Below are 6043 nucleotides of genomic sequence, written 5' to 3'. Positions count from 1 at the left end.
GCTCCTGTTAACAAACGTTGGTTTTCACGAGACTCACCGGCGCATGCGCAACGCTGACATCTTACGTCATCCTACCGGAGCTGCTTCCGTGTACAACTGTTGGTGCAAGCTACAGTAAAGTGAGTATTACGTTTTGAATATGGATATTTTTCTTACAAAAACGCATCGATTCGCTACCTGAAAGAAGAAAGTCATATACACCTAGGATGACTTGAGGGTGAGTAATTTATGGGCTAATTTTCATTTTTGGGGGAACTAACCCTTTAAGGCTGCTCTGTGTCTGCTGAAAGACATAATGTAGCATAAAAGATAGACTAAGGCCCAATCCCAATTCTACCACTTAGCCTTTCCCCTTTCCCCTACCCCTCGGTTTCGCACGTTCACGTGAAGGGGGTAGGGGTGTCTCGATTATCTTTTGGTCGGAGGGGTAGGGGTAAGGGGAAGGGCCAGATAGCGTCAACAACTAGACTTTATCGTTATTATCGCGGGAAGACGAATTCTTATCGTGTGGAGAATTTTTACCGGTATATCGCAAACGACAAGATATCGCCCATCCCTAGTGGTGTCCCAATTCTTAGGGGAATATTTTCACCCCTACCCCTTGACACTCTGTTTCAAGGGACAAGGGGTAGGGGAAGAGGTATAAAATAGAATTGGGATTGGGCCTAAATTACCGATCAAAGTATACAGTTGTCATTGCTTTGTAAATGCATGTTATGCCACCTATGATCAGCATTAAATGCCACTGCAGAAGATATTTTAAACTTTTATTCAACTTTGTTTTTGTTACTTACAAAAGTTTTTTTTTTTTTTTTACACAAATAATTTGCTACAAAGCTATGAATTCACACTTAATGCCACCGATTTCCAATGTGTTAAGTGTGAATTTATAGCTTTGTAGAAAATTATTTGTAGAAAAAAAACAGCATAAATTAATTCTTAAAAAACCTATAGTCAGCTCTGTGACTTTATATTCATTTTCACATCTGCAAAATTCACAAAAATGTTAATACATGATTAAATCCTGAAAATTTACAGGTGCGTATGGTCATGAAAAACCTGGAAAAGTCATGGAATTTTAAAACTGCAATTTTGCGGCCTGGAAAAGTTTTGGAAAAGCCACGGAAGTTTATTTCACAAATCTCTGTGCAATAAAATATATTTTTTAATCAGGTCCTGAATTTCGGTGTGGGATCGCGCATATATCGCCTAGTTTTACTCATTCCCGCAGGTTTCGCGTTTATAATGTGGGAAATTCCCGCAAACATTTATTTACTATAGCGTGTAGGTTGGATGTAAATAAACCCACACAGAATATTAGATCGAATCAGTCATATGAAAACAGCATGAGTGATTCAGCGGTACCTCGTCTTCTCTCTTTCATCCTCTCAAAACAGCTTTACATCAGTGCGTCTCTGCTACACTACAAGAGAGCTGCTGCACTCTGCGATATAAGACTTTCACCGCGTTTAGGGACAGTTGACAGAATTGTCACTTGCCTGATCTGGTCATTGTTGCATTGTCACAAAACTGTATCATTTGCAAATCTTTTTAAGTCTTTTTTTTAAACCATTGGGTAGTCGCGTGAGCACATAAAGCCGCCTCGCAAACACTTCGCAAGTACTAAATATTTTTCGCAGCTTGTAGGGGTTTTGCGCAACAGACTTCCGTATTCTGTTAAACGGGTCTCGTCGCTTCCGGTTCAATCGTTTTGCATATGCTTCATTAAATATGAAGCTGTTTTACTCGAGAATAAGTAGATACAAAGATGATCATAACCAATGTCCATTATATGCGGATTGATATCTAAAAGTCTTTTCACTAACATTTAGATATTAAATTGAATAAAACGTCAACAATAAAAACAGCTAGCTAGTTTTGAACTCGTTACCTTAAAAGTCTGTAGATATCGGCATTATTTAATATGGCTGTTAACACGTTCTCCGACAAGCGGAAGCAATGAGACCTGTTTTCCGGGTTTGGTCAGGTGACATTCGGCAGCCAAATACACACAAAATTATGTCAAAATGCCCGCCCTTCCGAGTATCCTCATAAAGAGTCAGTTTTGTCTTAAGTAAATGTAAGTAATTGTTGAGAAAGAAATCCATTGTCGGTCTTAAAGGGACCGCCTAATAAAGCTGTGCTGTCTGTCATCAATGTTAATCAAACAACAAAAGAAAATAAAGGTCAATCACTGCTCTTGACTAAATAACTTTCGTAACTTTAATTATAAGGATTAATCTGTTTTTAATTTACAGTTTATTTAATTTCTGTATATTTCTATACCCGAATACTAGGATACTTGTGAGACCTAAATGGTTTCCTAAATGCTATTCAGGTTCTGAGTTTAGTTGATAATATTGGTTAAATAAATGATAATATTCAGTGATGTGATATGTTCTCTAAGTGGATTAACGTCTGGCACAGTCACAGCTTGTACTTATTAAAACAAATATAAAGCAAATAAGTAGCATTAATAGTCATTCATTTTAGCATATGCTATGAAAGCATTTAACATATGCTATGAAAAATTTGAACATAGATTTTTATTCTTATTTTACATGTATACTTGTAAAATAATGAACAGTCATGAATATCGTCTCAAAAGTCATGGAAAAGTCATATTGGTAAAAATGTGTATGAATCATGTATTTAAGTTTTCAAGGCATGAAAAGACGTACATGACATAAAGATTTATTGATCAAAAGTGCTTGCGTAATAGGGCAATCCTTATTTTTGAGCCCTGAATTGTTTTCTTTAAACTTGAGCTGGTTATTGAAACTTTCAGTACTTATATAACAGGAGTAAATCTTTTCATAAACCATGTGTAATTTTATTTGAGATAACTGATGTGCATTTTGCCTTCTAAAATCTGCAAAGGACGCAAAAATTGAGCCTGAGGAGTTTACAAATCGCCTTCAGACAGAGTTGAAATCATCTCCTCAACCGTACCTGATCCCTTTTTTGAAGGTAGGACTCAAAAAAGCAGTTGCGCTTATTGTTCTTAATTACAGAAACCAAAAAATAAAAATTCTGTTATCATTTGCTCACCCTCATGTCTTTTTGTGTAACACAGAGGAAGATATTTAAAAAAATGTTGGTAACTAAATTGTTTCAGTTCTCATTGACTTCCATTGTGTGGACAAAAAAAATACAATGAGTCAATGGAGGCTTAAACTGTTTTGTTATCAACCTTCTTCAGATATCTACTTTTGTGTTCAGCAGAAGAGATAAAATAATACAGGTTTTGAACAACATGAAGGTGACCAAATGATTACAGAATTTTAATTTTTGGGTGGACTATCCTTTTAAGACATAAAATTTAGCTTTTGTGTTTTCATAAACTTGAAATCTGTTTCCCCTTCTCTTTGTACAGAAAAGCCTGCCTGCTTTGCGTCTGACTCTTCTGAACTCCCAGCAGTCTTTAACTCAGCTGTCTCAGACCTCTGCTACATCCACCCCACTGACGGCGAACACTATTAAAGCTCCAGCACCGAACACACTGCTATATATATATATATATCTCTCTCTTAACATATTTACATATTGGGATTATTTTAGTGCATCTGTTTATTTGGCCATTAAGTTTTCTAAAGCTCATGTTATTAGATCCATTTTATGATCTTGGGCTCAGTAAGACACATTAGCATCTCTGATTCAAACTTCAGTAGCAAAAAATAAATTTGAATTTTGTAATCCTCTATGGTTTTGTTCTCCTCAGGCTGTTAAGAGGCCTGGGTTTCAGGCTACTCCAACACGGATGCCGGTGGTGATTACACAGACAGTTCGTACTCAAGGTAAGCTATTGAGAGACTTAATGAGCTTAGAGTCCATTTTAAACCCTCTAAAGGAAAGTTATTGAGGCTTAAATGTTCCTTTTCTCATGCAAGAGTCCAATGGACGTTCCCCAGTATAATTTCAAGTTTTATTGCAGGTGCTGTTGGGACACCCTTGCAAGTGAGGAGCCCCATGGGTGTGGCTGTTCAAGCCATGGCCAATCAGAAACAGAAGCTGAATGACCCAGGGGGTGGGACTTTCAGGTAGGGTTTCTAAGAGTCCAGTAGGAGGCAGCGTTTCTCTAGAATTGTTAGTTGTTTCATGGCATTGGGGGCATGACAGAATTTGAGAATGGGTGTGATGTTCATGACTATTTATTAATATGGTGAAGAAAAATTAATTCAAAAGATTTAAAATAAGTTTGTATCAAATCCATTCTCCAGTAAGCTTTTCTTAAATAAATCAACACTGGCAGCTTCTCACTTATACATATAAACATAGAAAACAATATTTGTGTTATTAAAAAATAAAATAAATGTAAAATATACAGTAATCATAGTACTGTAGATTTTATATTTTTTATTTTTATAGTAATTTACAGTAATACAGTAATTATAGTACTGTATAAATTAAAATAATAAACTTGTTATTATTATTACTATTATTATTATTATAATAAACTTTTGGCTGGTGTGAACCTAAATGAGGAGAACGCCCGTATCTTGGCCACGGGTTCAGAGCTGGTAGGCACCCAGATCCGTTCCTGTAAGGACGAGGCCTTCCTTCCTGCCAGCCTGCTCCACAAACGTCTCCTGGAGACTGGTACGCAATTACCCGCCGCTGCAGTACTCTCATCGGCAGTCTGGCAATGTGCTTGTCAGGATCAGTTTCTCCTGGCAGGTTTACAGTCATAAAGAGGTTTAAGCTGTACTGCCACTGTGTGGGCAGTTAATATTCTGTCTAATTACTGTATGAGTGTTGACTGACGTTGTTTGAGGGCGGATCTTTAAATGGGTGTGGGATTATGAATGGATTTAAACAAAAAGCTGATGAAAGCTGGCCCGATGAGACAGGAAAGATGTGTCACTCTTTTCTAAGCTTTATGATTCAGCTACTTGTTTTAAATGCCACACAGAGAGACAGCTGTATAGATGATATTTTTGGCCATATTTACTGTCATATGAATAAACTATACAAAGGATCTGGACACTAATACCTTGTACTACATGATTTCAAAATCATCTAATCACCTAAAACCTGGAGTAATCAGTCATAAAGAAGCTCTGTATAATTAGGCAAAATTAGGCAAAATAACAAAGTAGGTAAAGTATTTTGGTGGTTCTAATTGTTTTTTAGATGACTAGTTGACTGTTATTTTTGTATTTATTTTATAGTATTTGCTGTTATAGTATTTATTAATATTTTTGTTTTCATATATAGTGTAACCCACCCTAGACTTAAAAAGCAGAGATTCAGTGATTGGTAACATTTCAGTCCCCTCTCCTTGATCTCTGCCTAAGACTAGGGCACTTTCTAGTGCACTTCCACTGGTCACTCACTTGCTAAGTCAGGCTAATGAATGTCCTGTGTCTGAGCTTGAGGCCTCCTTGGGCTGCGTATGAATACTTTATAGGCCGTCTTCTGATGGCTCTCTGTTAGTTTGCTGTGTGCTGAAATGTGAGGTTGCCTCGGGCCTCTTCCCTGACAAGGTCACTTGCATGCAGTCTGAATGTCCCTGCCTAAACAAACAATGCACATTTCAAGGACTAGATGCCTTCGAATCTACATACCTGTAGATGCTACATGTAAACAATTAGGATCTTCTGCATTTCAGAGAAAATGTGAGCATGCTTTAGTTAACAGAGCATGCCCAAATGCTATACATGCAATCTGCAAACATACTGCACCAGCATCTCATTAATAATGATTAGTTTACCTTCACATAAATCACATGAAGAAACAGGAGACTGTCGTATAGACATGAGGCAGGTCTTTGGATCCCTCTCATCCAAAAAAGTGTCCTCCATTATTGTATTTAAGCAAACTCTTCCTCCCCCCGTGCACTTGATTTAGCACACAGTGCATACCAATGAGTGCCTGTGGATATGTGCTATTACATGGAGCCCGGCTGTGGTTGTTATGCTGTCGCCAGGCGGGTGGAGTGTGTTAAAAATGTAAATCTTCCTCCGGAGGAGTTCTGTGTGTGTGTGTGTGTGTGTGTGTGTGTGTGTGTGTGTGTGTGTGTGTGTGTGTGTGTGTGTGTGTG

The 6043-nt window shown here is 37.5% G+C and overlaps 1 pseudogene; it reads left to right on the top strand.

The window, feature by feature from the left end:
* Positions 1–6043, top strand: part of LOC107678291 (transcription initiation factor TFIID subunit 4-like) — a 46852-nt pseudogene that overhangs the window by 3996 nt on the left and 36813 nt on the right.

Source organism: Sinocyclocheilus anshuiensis, unplaced genomic scaffold (genome assembly GCF_001515605.1).
Source record: "Sinocyclocheilus anshuiensis isolate Anshui unplaced genomic scaffold, SAMN03320099.WGS_v1.1 scaffold1318, whole genome shotgun sequence".
Classification (NCBI taxonomy): domain Eukaryota; kingdom Metazoa; phylum Chordata; class Actinopteri; order Cypriniformes; family Cyprinidae; genus Sinocyclocheilus; species Sinocyclocheilus anshuiensis.
This window is presented reverse-complemented; position numbering and strand designations above follow the sequence as displayed.